This window comes from Sminthopsis crassicaudata, chromosome 1 (genome assembly GCF_048593235.1).
Source record: "Sminthopsis crassicaudata isolate SCR6 chromosome 1, ASM4859323v1, whole genome shotgun sequence".
Lineage (NCBI taxonomy): Eukaryota > Metazoa > Chordata > Mammalia > Dasyuromorphia > Dasyuridae > Sminthopsis > Sminthopsis crassicaudata.
Window position 1 is genome coordinate 576,523,710 of NC_133617.1, and position 16,581 is coordinate 576,540,290.

Genomic DNA, 16,581 nt, shown 5'->3' on the forward strand with positions numbered 1-16,581 from the left:
TAGGAAGGCAGAAATAATAAATGCCTTCTTCTCAGATCACAATGCAATAAAAGCTACATTCAGTAAAAAGTTAGGGGTAAATAGACCAAAAAGTAATTGGAAACTGAATAATCTCATCTTAAAGAATGACTGGGTGAAAGAGCAAATTATAGAAACAATTAACAATTTCACCCAAGATAATGATAATGATGAGACATCATATCAAAATCTTTGGGATGCAGCTAAAGCAGTAATAAGGGGAAATTTTATATCTTTAGAGGCTTATTTGAAGAAAATTGAGAAAGAGAAGATTAACGAATTGGGCTTACAACTTAAAAGGCTAGAAAAAGACCAAATTATAAACCCCCAACCAAAAATTAAACTCGAAATACAAAAATTAAAAGGAGAAATCAATAAAATTGAAAGTAAAAAAACTATTGAATTAATAAATAAAACCAAGAGTTGGTTTTATGAAAAAGCCAATAAAATAGATAAACCTTTGGTAAATTTGATCAAAAAAAAAAGAAAGAGGAAAATCAAATTGATAGTCTTACAAATGAAAAGGGGGATCTTTCCACCAATGAAGAGGAAATTAGAGATATAATAAGGAGTTACTTTGCCCAACTTTATGCCAATAAATTTGATAACTTAAGTGAAATGGATGACTTTCTCCAAAAATATAGGCTCCCTAGACTAACAGAGGAGGAGATAAATTGCTTAAATAGTCCCATTTCAGAAAAAGAAATAGAACAAGCTATTAATCAACTCCCCAGGAAAAAATCCCCAGGGCCAGATGGATTCACATGTGAATTCTACCAAACATTTAAAGAACAATTAGCCCCAATGTTATATAAATTATTTGAAAAAATAGGGGATGAAGGAGTCCTACCAAACTCCTTTTATGACACAGACATGGTACTGATACCTAAACCTGGTAGATCGAAAACTGAGAAAGAAAATTATAGACCAATCTCCTTAATGAATATTGATGCTAAAATCTTAAATAAGATATTAGCAAAAAGACTTCAGAAAATCATCTCCAAGATAATACACTATGATCAAGTAGGATTTATTCCAGGAATGCAGGGCTGGTTTAATATTAGGAAAACTATTAATATAATTGACCATATTAATAATCAAATTAATAAGAACCATATGATCATCTCAATAGATGCAGAAAAAGCATTTGACAAAATCCAACATCCATTTCTACTAAAAACTCTTGAGAGTATAGGAATAAATGGATTATTCCTTAGAATAATCAGGAGTATATATTTAAGACCGTCAGTAAGCATAATATGCAATAGAAATAAACTGCAACCTTTCCCAGTAAGATCAGGAGTGAAACAAGGTTGCCCACTTTCACCATTACTATTCAATATAGTACTAGAAACGCTAGCCTCGGCAATAAGAGCCGAGAAAGAGATTCAAGGAATTAGAGTAGGAAATGAGGAAATTAAACTATCACTTTTTGCAGATGACATGATGGTATACTTAGAGAACCCCAAAGACTCTGCTAAAAAGCTACTAGAAATAATTCAAAATTTCAGCAAAGTGGCAGGATACAAAATAAATCCACATAAATCCTCGGCATTTTTATATATCACTAACAAAATGCAACAGCAAGAGATACAAAGAGAAATTCCATTCCAAACAAATGTTGAGAGTATAAAATATTTGGGAATCCATCTACCAAAGAAAAGTCAGGAATTATATGAGAAAAATTACAAAACACTTGCCACAAAAATAAAATCAGATTTAAATAATTGGAAAGACATTCAGTGCTCTTGGATAGGCCGAGCGAATATAATAAAGATGACAATACTCCCCAAACTAATCTATTTATTTAGTGCTATACCAATCAGACTCCCAAGAAACTATTTTAATGACCTAGAAAAAATAACAACAAAATTCATATGGAAGAATAAAAGGTCAAGAATTGCAAGGGAACTAATGAAAAAAAACTCAGAAGAAGGTGGTCTAAGTGTACCTGATCTAAAGCTATATTATATAGCAGCAGTCACCAAAACCATTTGGTATTGGCTACAAAATAGACTGGTAGATCAGTGGAACAGATTAGATACAAAGGACAAAAAAGGGAACATATACAGCAACCTAATCTTTGACAGACCCAAAGATTCCAACATTAGGGATAAAAATTCATTATTCGGAAAAAACTGTTGGGAAAACTGGAAATTAGTATGGCAGAAATTAGATATGGATCCACACTTAACACCATATACCAAGATAAGATCAAAATGGGTCCATGATTTAGGCATAAAGAGGGAGATAATAAATAGATTAGAGGAACAGAGGATAATCTACCTCTCAGACTTGTGGAGGAGGAAGGAATTTATGACCAGAGGAGAACTAGAGATCATTATTGATCACAAAATAGAAGATTTTGATTACATCAAACTAAAAAGTTTCTGTACAAATAATACTAATGCAAACAAGATTAGAAGGGAAGTAACAAATTGGGAAAATATTTTTAAAAACAAAGGTTCTGACAAAGGTCTCATTTCCAAAATATATAGAGAACTGACCATAATTTATAAGAAACTGAACCATTCTCCAATTGATAAATGGTCAAAGGATATGAACAGACAATTCTCAGAGGAAGAAATTGAAACTATATCCACTCACATGAAAGAGTGTTCCAAATCACTACTGATCAGAGAAATGCAAATTAAGACCACTCTGAGATACCACTACACACCTGTCAGATTGGCTAAGATGACAGGAACAAATAATGACAAATGTTGGAGGGGATGTGGGGAAATTGGGACACTAATACATTGCTGGTGGAGTTGTGAAAGAATCCAGCCATTCTGGAGAGCAATCTGGAATTATGCCCAAAAAGTTATCAAACTGTGCATACCCTTTGACCCAGCAGCGCTACTACTGGGATTATATCCCAAAGAAATACTAAAGAGCGGAAAGAGACATATATGTGCCAAAATGTTTGTGGCAGCTCTTTTTGTTGTAGCTAGAAACTGGAAGATGAATGGATGTCCATCAGTTGGAGAATGGTTGGGTAAATTGTGGTATATGAAGGTTATGGAATATTATTGCTCGGTAAGAAATGACCAGCAGGAGGACTGCAGAGAGGCCTGGAGAGACTTAAATCAACTGATGCTGAGTGAAATGAGCAGAACCAGAAGATCACTGTACACTTCAACAACAATACTGTATGGGGATGTATTCTGAAGGAAGTGGAAATCTTCAACATAAAGAAGATCCAACTCACTTCCAGTTGATCAATGATGGACAGGGGTAGCTGCACCCAGAGAAGAAACACTGGGAGGGGAATGAAAATTGTTAGCACTAATATCTGTCTGCCCAGGTTGCATGTACCTTCGGATTCTAATGTTTATTGTGCAACAAGAAAATGATATTCGCACACATGTATTGTACCTAGACTATATTGTAACACATGTAAAATGTATGGTATTGCCTGTCGTCGGGGGGAGGGAATAGAGGGAGGGGGGGTAATTTGGAAAAATGAATACAAGGGATAATATTATAAAATATATATATATATAAAAAAATTATACAGAACTTATTCAGCAGTTACAATAAAAGACTGCAGGTCATATGTACCAACAATCAAAAGAATTAGACCTATACCCCACAATGTCATATCCAGCAAAATTATCCATAATAGTGAAGGAAAAAAACTGGATATTCTATGAACATGCAGATTTTCAGAATTTTCAACCAAATTCAAGCTTAATAGAAAATTTAACATATAAGAGACAATATCAAAGATCAGTTTCAAGAAATTTAACATGGACAAATTATTTATGATTTTTATATGAAATGTATATCATATGTTTAAGATTAACATTACCAGTTAGGTAGCTCAGAAGAAAGACTTGGATATCATCTGGCTCTAATAAATAAAACTGTAGGAAAAGGTAAAAATAGTAAATATATTCTAAAAATGAGATGCAGAGGAAGAATAGACCTAGAGGCATTAGAGGGGGGAGGAGAACTCATAATACTGAAAACCTACTAACATTGGGAATAGGTTAAATAGGCACACTTTATATATACCAAAATCTATAAAGAAATAAAGGGGGAGGAGAAGGGACAGAAAAGCAAAAGATGGGGAAAGAATACAAGGGAGGGATCCATGAATGGGGGGAGATAAAGTAACAGCAAAGTAAGTTAATGAGCAGAATTAAAACACAAGGAACAGGAAAGAAAGAGATAATACACAAATATTACAACAAGAATCAGGAATAGAATTTATTAGAAAAAAAAGTGGGGCTACTAATCATTGATTTTAGACAAAGTCAAACTTAAAGATTCAATTAAGAGAGAAAAATACATTATATATGCATACTAACATTATTTTAGATCCATATTTGCAAATTGATGCATATGTGTATATATATGTCTGAGTATATGTAAATATGTATGCATACAGCTTTATGTATATGTGTAAATAGATATATGTGCATTTGGGTGTAGACATGAATGTATATGTCTGTATACTTGGGAGTGTATGTATACATAAATATATCTGTGCTTAAACTGTAGCCTGCTTGGAGGAAATGGGAGGGGGGATGATAGGGTAAAAAAAAAAGAATAAAGTATAAGCAGGGGTTTTCAAACTACAGCCTGAGGGCCAGATGCAGCGGCTGAGGACGTTTATGCTGCCCGCCAGGTTATGGCAAATGGGCAGAGGGGTGGGGACAGAGTGTGAGTTTTTGTTTTTACTATAGTCCGGCCCTCCCACACTCTGAGGGACAGTGAACTGGTCCCTATTTAAAAAGTTTGAGGACCATTGGACTGTAATGTATGCAGCAGAGAACAGCAGCAGAGAACAAAACAATATCCCACAAGAAAGCAAAAGAAAAGATGGACACTCATGAATATAATTTCTTCTATTATTACATATGCTTTTTTGAAATGGAAATTTATTGTTATATATTTTGAATCCTATCTGATGTTCCACTGGGCACATGACAATGTTTTGTTTTGATTGCTTTCCTTTTCTGTCTTTTTTCTACTCTTTTTTTTTTCTTATTTTGTATTTAGTGCAATAAAGAAATTTTTTTTTAAAAGAAAAAAATAAAGTTTCCTTTGGTTGGTCAAAAAAAGTGAAGGGAGATAGATATTCAAGAGACAAAGAATAATTACAGTTTTTACTGGAATATAGAATGTACAAAGGGGACTGATCTAAGTTAGAAAAGAGCATGGTATGAAAGGTTGTTGAATGCAGTTTGTGTGTCTCCCTTTCCTCCCCACCTCCCCTCGGTCAAAGAAGCTTGACTTTTATTAGAAAGGAATTAGAAAGGAATAAGAAAGACACTGAAGATATTTGGGCACATGATTGACAGAAGATAAAGAAGCTAAGACTAACATTGGTGGGATAGACTAGGGGCAAAGGAAGTGTGGGAAATCAGAAGACAAATCTGTTTTAGTAGAGTATGAGTGGGGATTGAAGAATGACTTGTAGGATAGTGGCTGTGGGAACAATTATTCTTATTATTGATCATCCTTCATTCTTGAAGAGGACCAATGACATCAGGAGGGTAATGTCTTGACTTGTGCATGAATTGGATTTAAGTGAGGCAGAATTGTGCAAAGTCATCAGCCCCATTCTTTCCTCCAAAATCATTGAAGTCAAGATGAGTGTAATGTACCAGAATTCGGTGGGAAAAGATAGAGACAGAGACAGAGACAGACAGACAGACACACACACACACACAGAGACAGAGACAGAGAGACAGACAGACACACACACACACAGAGACAGAGAGAGAGAGAGAGAGAGAGAGAGAGAGAGAGAGAGAGAGAGAGAGAAAGAGAGAGAGAGAGAGAGAGAAAGAGAGAGAGAGATTAAAAGAAAGATAATAATAATGAAAAAATTTTGATTTTTAAAGGCAGATTTTTCTTTGTTTGCTTTAGGGGTAGTGGAAAGGGAAGGAAAGGAAATATTAGGTGATTTTAGCAGAGTATAGAATTCCTGATGTGGAAAATTTCAGGGATTAAGTGATTTGATCATGATCACAACACTAGTATGTGTCAGAGGTGGGGATTTTGAACCCACATTTTCCCGATTCTAAGGTTGGCCCTCTAATTGATGCACCAAGATGCCTTTTTGATTTTCATTTATCTGGAGAAGATACATCTATGCCGATTCCTTGCTATTTCAGGACAAATATATTAGAATAGAGGTCTTCCAAAGACTACACTTGGCTCCCAGGCAGGTGACAATTTGTATTTTTCTTTTGGGGGGGCATTTCCAATTATACAATCCCCATAGACCAACCCTTCTATCAAACACCATTTTCAGACCCTGCTTCTCCTGGGAAGGGCTCTGATCTTTTGGGTCAGAAAGACTAATTCCCCACCTTGTCCCTCTCTTCCATTCAGCATGACCATCTCTAACTCTGAGACTAGACCTTGAAGTGAAAATTTAGTAGATTAATCTGTCATTCTACAACATGTGAACAAATTTATAGCTAAAATATTATCTGTTTATTCCAGAACCTTTCTCAGTTTCATTCATTTAAGGCTCCCTGAATCTGTGACTTAATGCCATTGAGAAAGAAGCATGTCAGCTTAGTTTCCTTATGGAAACCCTGTTTCCAGCTTCTGGTTATCTCTAAAGCTCTTTACTATGTGAGTCTGGGCTGTCTCAGTCTGACTAAGCCTCCTCCAAAAGATGTGGTCTTTATTAAAGAGAAATGATCATACCTGTTTGTTCTGGGGATGAAGATTTAGGAGTTTGGGGGAGGGGTCGAGGAAGAGAATGGTCTGAGAGGCTTGAATAACCAATCCGAGCTCCTCAGGAACATAAGCGACCAGTGAGGGGCACTCACAGAACAGAGTTTGATGGTTTCTTCCTGCTGCTCAGAAATTTGCCAAATGACTCATCCTCTCCCATGTGCTAAGAAATATGAGCATCCCAATGTTTCCCAAAGCCCCTGGGGTCAGCTTCTGAGTTGCCAAGCTCTAGGGTTAGCAATTGTTTGACTTGGCTGAACTCTCCTTGGTAGCTAGCTGATGGGGAGCCCCGAGGGAGGGGTAGGTGAGGTGGTTAGATGTGGGTGGATCAGACCCTGTGGGGTGAATGAAAGCCAGAACCTGTTTTGGGTGTGCTTGTGTGGGATCAAAAGAAGTTGTCAATGGACTTAGTATTTGGAACTGAGGATGGAGATTCTTAGAGGTGTTCTGATCACTGCTTGAGAAAGCAGCAAAATTCTTTTCTGAGGTCCTTTTCAGTGTTAATAGGTCAGCTTTGTGAGGAGATGGGAGAGGAAGGAAAGAAGGAAAGGAGGGAAAGCAGGAATAATACGCTGGGGCTGGGAAGATGCTGCATCAGACCAGATTCAGAGAGCCATTTACCAGAGTGCCAGTGCTTGGGGGAGGGGAAGAAAAGAGAGGGGAAGGAGGGGAGGGTATCCCAGGCTACAGATCTGTCATCAACTACTCCCTACCTCATTATCAGCAGGAGTTACATTAAGGACAAAAGGGCAGTCAATCATAGCTAGAACAGCCCTGACATTCAGGCCTTGTTCTCTTTCCCTCCCTCTCTCTCTCTGTGTCTGTTTCTGTCTCTGTCTCTCTCTTTTTTTTCCTATCTCTTCCTCTCCCTTCTTTCTTCCTTCCCTTTGTTTTTCTTTCTTTCTCTCTCTCTTCCTCTTTTTTTCCTTTTCTTTACTTTTCCCTTTATCCCTGGAAAGTGCACATTACTGGAAACTAGTTTCCTCACTCTGGATGCTTCTGAATCCCACTTGGCACCTGGATACCACTAATAGTTAATGAGGAGGGGTGATCCCTCCCATGTGTCCCTTCCCCATTCCTCCTAAGCTGAACTCTAAAATATGTTTTCAACGTGCACAAAGGCCTGGTAGATAAAGATTTTGGCTAATTGTGCCCTGCTCCCAGTGCTTGAACCTGACAGGTGACAGACAAAGGGCTCAGTCAGACCCCTCCTATTCTTGGGCTTTGGCTGTCTGCAGACAATTTGCTTTGCCAGCCTGGCCCTACAACATCTGTCACATCCCAGTCGATGGGAAGAAAAATAAACTGCATGAGACAGGGTGAGTCTTCTCTGCAGGCTGTGCTGTCAGTGCCAGGTTTGAGCAAGAAGAAAGAAAACAGGTCACGCTGGTACTGGGACAGGCTAGGGGTCAGAGTCAAAGGTGGGAGAAGGGGGAACAAGCATTTATTAAATGCCTTTTACGTACCAAGCACTATGCTAAGCAATTTATAAATGTGATATCATTTGATCCTCACAACAGTGCTAGGAGGTAGATTTTATTCTTATTTTACAGCTGAGTAAATTGAGGCAGACAGCAGTTTAGTGATTGGCCCAGAGCCACACAGCTTTCTGACTTTCAGATCCTGTGCTCCCTCCATTTTTGAGACATCTCATTTTAGATTAAGCCAACAATGGGGCGTTCCCTCCTGGCCATGGGATTTTTCTCCCACTACAAAGGAAGCTGATTCACAATGTTAATTTCTTTTGTATAATTTTCTCCCTTGCCTCATCTCAGAGCCCAAAAGAAGGGAAGAAGTGAAGCAATTATGAGAAACCAGGCTTACAAGGCCAGATCCCCTTGCCCTCCTTCTCCCCAAAATGAAGTTCAAAGAGGATGGTCGGGTTGTGCCCTATGTTTCCTCCCTGCTTTGATTTGAGAAGTGGTTCTCCTGCAGGCCAGTGGGCAGATGCTGGCATTCTGGGTAATCAGTCCAACCCTGCCTTGAGGGGAAGGGCACTCCTGCTTCACAGATCTGCCATCAGAAAAAAAAATGTTCCATATAAATGCATTTTCCAGGCAATGGAATCTTTCCCTTTTATGGACAAAACTTCACTTAAACCATTTTATTGGAAATCTTTCAAAGGATGGGCCATCTCTGACAATTTCCATCCCTGTCTCCTTAAAAGAGTATAAATGTAATTTATTACTAAATGTAAATTACCAAATGTAATTTAACTTAAAAGTGATTAAGGATTATAATTTCTTCACCCAGCTTTTATTAAGTGTTTGCTCTGTGCAGATAGAACCAGCATGAGAAAGCAAATTGAGAGTAGGACTTGGAATCAGGAAGGCAAATCCAGCCTATAATATGGACTGGTTTCATGACTCTGAATAAGTCACTTAGTCTCTATGGGCAAATCACAGATTCTTACCCTCTTATGTGAGACACTGATACAATGCCTTGTTATTATTATGAGGCATTGTATTGTTGGGGAGATTCCCAAGACCAGTAAGATCTGGCTTCTTCTGTAAAGTCCATAATCTGTATAATCTGCTCGCAATCAGTATGAGGCAAGACATAAACAAACATATAGCATGATGCTATAGTTTTAGTGCAGAATGGCCGATATTAGGAGATATACAAAGTAAAGGCAGAAGAAGATAAATTCTGTCTCTTTGTGTCTCTGACCACTTTAGCTCATTCTATTGCCCTCTCCTCTGTCTGCCTGTAACAATCAGAGTCTGTATCATGCCAATTAGCCCGTAATCAATTCTTTTGTGGTATTATAGAGTTGGAACCCAAAGGAGCCTTAGAGCTTATTTAGTCCAAATCCCTCATTTATGAGTGGAAGAAATCTCGGCTCAGAGAGGTCGACTGATTTGCTTAAGGTCACACAGTAGCTGACTCAGGATTTGAATCTAGGTTTTTTTTTTCACTCCAGAGCCACCGCTCTTCTTATTACAGCATCCTGTCCTTAAATGTATTAGGTTTCCCTCCTCAAGTAGAATGACTCCAAGCTCAGTCACTGTACCTAGCTGCCCTCCTTGCTTCCAGTATTCTATACACCGCACCCTAGCTGCCTTATATAACTACTATATAACTACTACTTATATAACTACTAGCTATTATTATTATTATTATTATTATTTCTATTTTAGTATTCAATGTTTTCTATTTTATGTATATACATATATTTTATTATATGCATTTAAAACATGATTCTGAGAATGGGCCAATAAGCTTTTCTAGACTGCCAGAGGGGGCCAAGACTCATAAAAAAAGATAAAAAATCCTGGGCCACATGACCTGTAAGGTCTGTTTTCTCTCCTGAACAAAAGCCTGAGATCCCATGGTCCTAATTTTTGGCAAGAATAACATGATGGAGATAAGTTTGAAAGAGAGGTCCAGACAGAGAAATCTAAGGAGGGAGAAATCCGTTCCATCCAGCAAGAGTAGAGTGTTCAGGGAAAGCTTCATGGAGAAGGTGGGGTTTGAGCTGGGCCTGAAAGGAAAGGAGGAACTTTAATAGAAAAAGAGAGGGAAGGAACAAGGAGAGTCCATTCCAGAGGGTGAAGTGGAGTGTTGTATGCAAAAAGTGCTCTTCTGAAAGAAGACAGGAGATAGATCATAGTGCTAATAGATTAGAATGTAAGAATATATGTAGATGAGATAGAATATATGATAGGAGATAAAGTTAGATAGGTAAACCGGAGGCAGACTGTGGTGCTCCTTAAATGCTGGAATCAGGCACTTAAATTCAAATTCCATCAGTCATGAGGATAAGCTGTAAGCTTTATGCCTGAATTCCAAAGAAAATTAGGATGGGCCCATGGCCGGCATTAAGGGAATTTAACCTACCCCACCTGCACCTTTTATTTTCTTTACAGTTTCCTTTCATTGGTGAACAACTTGAGTCTTCAGGACTCACTTTCAGAGATTAAAAAGCATAAGCAGCAACAAAAATAAGGCATTTAGAGTGCAAATTATTTATACTGATAAATAATAGATTCACTTCTACAAATAAGCACAAATCAAACATCGCCACTAGGCAAGGTCCTGAAAAGGTTTGGTATTTTAAACACTCATTAGAATTTGAAAATTCATCCACTCTCTGAATGTTTATTACTCACCAACTCAGGACTAAAGCAGCTCAAATAGGGCAAATCTAGTCCAATCCTCTAATTTTACAGGGGGACCAGATAGATTAGATGACTTGCTCAGAGTCAACATCTAGAAAATTCTAAAATTCTAAAGCCTGGCACAAGATAAGTGATTGATAGATTCAGAAAGGTGCTTCTAGCTTCATTACATTGGAGAAGGAGAAAGCAGGTAACTCATTCATAGGACCAAAAGAGCACAGATTCAAGGATATTGAATTCAACACCTTCATTTTATTTTATTTTATTTTTTAATTTTATTATATATTTTTAAATAATATTATCCCTTATATTCATTTTTCCAAATTATCCCCCCCTCCCTCTACTCCCTCCCCCCGATGACAGGCAATCCCATACATTTTTCATGTGTTACAATATAACCTAGATACAATACATGTGTGTAAATACCATTTTCTTGTTGCACATTAAGTATTAGATTCCGAAGGTATAAGTAACCTGGGCAGACAGATATTAGTGCTAACAATTTACATTCACTTCCCAGTGTTCCTTCTCTGGGTGTAGCTACCTCTGTCCATCATTGATCAACTGGAAGTGAGTTGGATCTTCTTTATGTTGAAGATTTCCACTTCCATCAGAATACATCCTCATACAGTGTTGTTGTTGAAGTGTACAGTGATCTTCTGGTTCTGCTCATTTCACTCAGCATCAGTGGATTTAAGTCTCTCCAAGCCTCTCTGTATTCCTCCTGCTGCTCATTTCTTACAGAGCAATAATATTCCATAACCTTCATATACCATAATTTACCCAACCATTCTCCAACTGATGGACATCCTTTCATCTTCCAGTTTCTAGCTACTACAAAAAGAGCTGCCACAAACATTTTGGCACATACAGGTCCCTTTCTGCTCTTTAGTATTTCTTTGGGATATAATCCCAGTAGTAGCGCTGCTGGGTCAAAGGGTATGCACATTTTGATAACTTTTTGGGCATAGTTCCAGATTGTTCTCCAGAATGGCTGGATTCTTTCACAACTCCACCAACAATGTATCAGTGTCCCAGTTTTCCCACATCCCCTCCAACATTCATCATTATTTGTTCCTGTCATCTTAGCCAATCTGACAGGTGTGTAGTGGTATCTCAGAGTTGTCTTAATTTGCATTTCTCTGATCAGTAGTGATTTGGAACACTCTTTCATATGAGTGGATATAGTTTCAATTTCTTCATCTGAGAATTGTCTGTTCATATCCTTTGACCATTTATCGATTGGAGAATGGTTCGGTTTCTTATAAATTAGGGTCAGTTCTCTATATATTTTGGAAATGAGACCTTTGTCAGAACCTTTGTTTTTAAAAATATTTTCCCAATTTGTTACTTCCCTTCTAATCTTGTTTGCATTAGTATTGTTTGTACAGAAACGTTTTAGTTTGATGTAATCAAAATCTTCTATTTTGTGATCAATAATGATCTCTAATTCTCCTCTGGTCATAAATTCCTTCCTCCTCCACAAGTCTGAGAGGTAGATTATCCTCTGTTCCTCTAATCTATTTATTATCTCCCTCTTTATGCCTAAATCATGGACCCATTTTGATCTTATCTTGGTATACATACGGTCAACACCTTCATTTTAATAGCAAAATGACATAGTTGTGAAAATAAATTATTTTCAAATAATAAGTATATATTTTCTCTCTTTTCCATCTCTTCTTCATTGCAAAAAAAAAGAAAAAGAAAAAGTGACTCTCCTTAATATACTATTAAAAGAAAACAAATATTTATATTATCCAAATTAAAAAAATGTATATCTTATTCTGCATCCTAATGTATTATTTCTTTGTTAGAAGATGGGTAGAATTCATCAACACTCTTCTACAATCATGATTGGTCACTGTATTGATCAGAATTCTGAAGATTATCAAAATCTGCATGAAGCTGCTATATTTAAATTGTTCATGTTCTGCTCTTTTTAGTCTCCATCAGTTCATACAAATCCTTTTACAATGCCTAGATTCATTTCTTATGACATAATATTCCATGATTGTTAGGATTACTTTTATAAATTTACATTTATAAATTTTCAATTTATGATTCTTTGATTATGTTATTTGTCATATACTTCTAGCATGTATTATGTTACTATGTTACTATGTGCTTATGTAATTTATGTAATTATGTGTAATACTTCCCATATTGATGGATTTATGTTTCAAGATCATGACTGTCCTATGTTCTAAATCAAAAGAAAGGGGGAAATGTTAGGATTACTAAGTGAGAACTCAGGTTGTCTGGATAGTGACAAGGTGAGAATTCAGGTTGGACAATTACAAGGTGAGAACTCAGGTTGACTTGATAGAAGGAGCAAGCTCATTGGCTGAGGTGGTTCTTCCCAGAAGCCCTTGCATTATCCCACGCCCATTCTCTGGGAGAATAAAAGAGAGGACTCCCAGAGATAGAACAAAAAAAAGACTCTGCATTGCATCAGGCTTGACGGGGCTCTCTGCAGGAAGGACCACCTCAGCCAATGAGCCTGCTCCTTCCATCAAGTCAACCTGAGTTCTCACCTTGTAATTGTCCAACCTGAATTCTCACCTTGTCACTATCCAGACAACCTGAGTTCTCACTTAGTAATCCTAACACATGATATTCATATGTCATAATTTGTTCAGCCATCCCCCAAATGAAGACTACTCCTTTAGTTTCCAGTCCTTTGCCACTGCAAAAGGAGTTGTTGTAAATATTTTTTTTTTGCCAAAATGGCTCTTTCCTTTCTCCTTTTGATCTCTTTGGGGTATAAGCTTAGAAGCAGCATCCCTGGGTCAAAAAGTTTAGTGACTTTGGAGGCATAGTTCCAAATTGTTTTCCAGAATGCCTGGACTAATTTACAGGTCTACTAACAGTGCATTAAAGTAATTATTTTCTGGCAACCCCTCTAATGCTTATAATTTCCCTTTTTGTGTTTTGATTAATTATGCTAATCTTATGTAACCCTCTCACTTCAGGAGGACGATGGGGCATAAAGGGGCTAAGTGACTTGACTAAGGTTAAACAACTAGGAAGTACCAGAACCAGGACTCAAACCTCAGCCTTTAGCTCATATTGTAAATCTACTCCTCTTGACAATACACTTGTGGTCCCTCATTCAAAGTCTAGGGAGATTGAAGATCTAGAGGATATCATCATATCCTGAATTATTTTAAGACCCTCTTTCTTGGTCTCCCTGACTCAAATCTCTCCAATCCATCACATATACCAAAATGATTTTTCTAATTGGAAGGTTTAACATTATTATCTTCATCTTCAATAAATTCCAGAAGCTCACTGTTTCCTTTGGAGCTAATATTTTTCATCTGTATCTTAACCTTTTAAAAACTTCTATTTTTGTCTAAGTTTTACAATGAACACTATTATTAATGCAATATAATAGTAATATAATTTCTGATAAGTACATATATACATATGGTTACTAATTATCATAACTTGAAGGAGTCATTTAACTTTTCTGAATTTCAATTATCTATAAAATGGGGATAACAATATATTCATTCTTTTCCTCATAAGATTGTCGTGAGTTTTAAATGAGAAAACATATGAATGTTTGGTTAAGATGGTAGCGTGAATGGTCATAGAGGATTCAGTTCTTTCACAGTTGATCCAAGAAAGAGCTAAAAATGGCACTACTTGAATAATGATCATTAAGTCTAAAGGGAAAGAAAAATGGTAAGCTGCTTCATCTAGATCAGGACTGCACAAAAATAGTCAGAAGCCTGCCAGTGTTGGGGAAAAGGTTCTATTAGGGAAAACAACACTCAGGTAAACAGACAGGCGGTACAACAGAGATATGTTAGAGACACCTGATACCTACAGAACTCTGATTGGAAGACTTTAGAGACTATGGAAGTCCACACAACTCTTATCAAGGTGGTTCAGCGACTCCTAAAAACTGAAGTGCTCCGAGCAAGGATGATCCAAGGAGACATGAAACCCGTTATTGCTCAGAGTACAGACATACCATAGAGAGGCAGTAGCCAGTATTAGAATCCAAAGAAAATAAAGGCCTATCAGGACCTGACCAACCCAACCAAGAGTTCAAAGGGGTATGTAGCCTGGATTTGGCAAAATGTCCAAATTAGGAACTGAAGTTGAAGTTATGATTAAACATAAGAAAATTCTGGACTCAATTCAAAGAGATAAACCCAGAGGAATAAAGTAACTCTGCAAAAAGTTTAAATAAAGACTAAGGAAAGAAAAATGACTGGGCTACAAGGACTCCAAGAGAGACTAGAAGGAAGTGAAGTAAAGGGTAAAGAAATGAAATTATAAGTGAAATAAGATCTCTTGAGGAAATAATTGGAAGAAGAATAAACATTGTGGAACAAAACACGAAAAACAATACCAAATGGAAACAGTCCTTAAAAATTAGGATGGAATAAACAGAACTCAATGACTTTTGGAGATAATAAGAAATATTAAGACCAAAAGCAAAAAGTTAAAAAAAAAAACACTATCAAAAGCACCTGACCTAGAAAGTAGGTCCAAAAGGATTCATTGAAAACACTATAGAGAGTGAAATAATATCACTGTTTTATATATATACATATAAACATATATATGTATATATATATAATATTCATATCATAAATATAAAATGAATGGAATGACATTTAAGTACTTAAAGCACAAGATAATCATATGATAGAAATAGACACCAAATACACAATAGTTGAGGACCTTAGTGTATCTTTAAGACCTAGAGAAATCTAACAAATATATAAACAAATAAAAATATCACTTCTCATCTGTGCATGGCATCTGTTACAGAAATTAACCATGTGAATGGACATAAAAACATCATAATCAAATTAAGAAAAGAAGAAATAGTTAACACTTCCTTTTTTACTATTAGGTAATAAATACTACAATCAATAAAGGGTTTTTTGAGGAAAAGATTCAAAAGATTAAGTAGAGATAAAATAATTTAATTGAAAACATAGATCAAGGCCATTTAATTTTAGGATTTCTTGAAATATGGTATTTAGATTTTTTTGTCAATTGTCTTTTAGCTGCAATTTAAAAAACAAAAAGAGAAAATTTGAAAATCAAGAAAAGATTAGCAATTTTGAAGACCTAGAATTAATCAATAAAAATGTGAGGCTTTTCTTTTCTTTCTTTCTTTTCTTTTTTTTTTTTTTTTTTTGGTAAACAAAACAAAGCTAAATTAATAAAACAAACTGTTATATGATCTTATTTTTTAAAAGAGAGGAAGGAACAATAAATTAATGTTATGAAATACGAAGAGGAAAATTTATAATAATTGAAGAGAAATTATAAGAAATCATTTTCCTCAGCTATATTGTCAACAAAATGATAATTTAAATTAAATAGATTATTTCCAAAATGTAAAGCTCCTAGATCAATATAACAAAAATAGAAAATTTAACTAACACAAATTTAGAAAAAGAAACTTTAAAAAGCTGTAAATGGACTCCCAAAGAAATGAAACTCTAGACCAGATAGTTTTACAAATGGCTGCTATCAAATATTCAAAAAAATTAATTCTAGCATGGCAAAAATGGGGGGGGGGAGAAGATGATACTAAATTTCTTCTGTAAAATATAGTCTAACTACATAAATTAGTTGTAATAAAGCAGAAAAATCAGCCAATATCCCTAACAAGTTCTGATATAAAGTATTGATAAAATATTAACAAGGAAATGGGCAATTATATTAAAAATATTATTTTATTACTAGTTTAGTTGATACT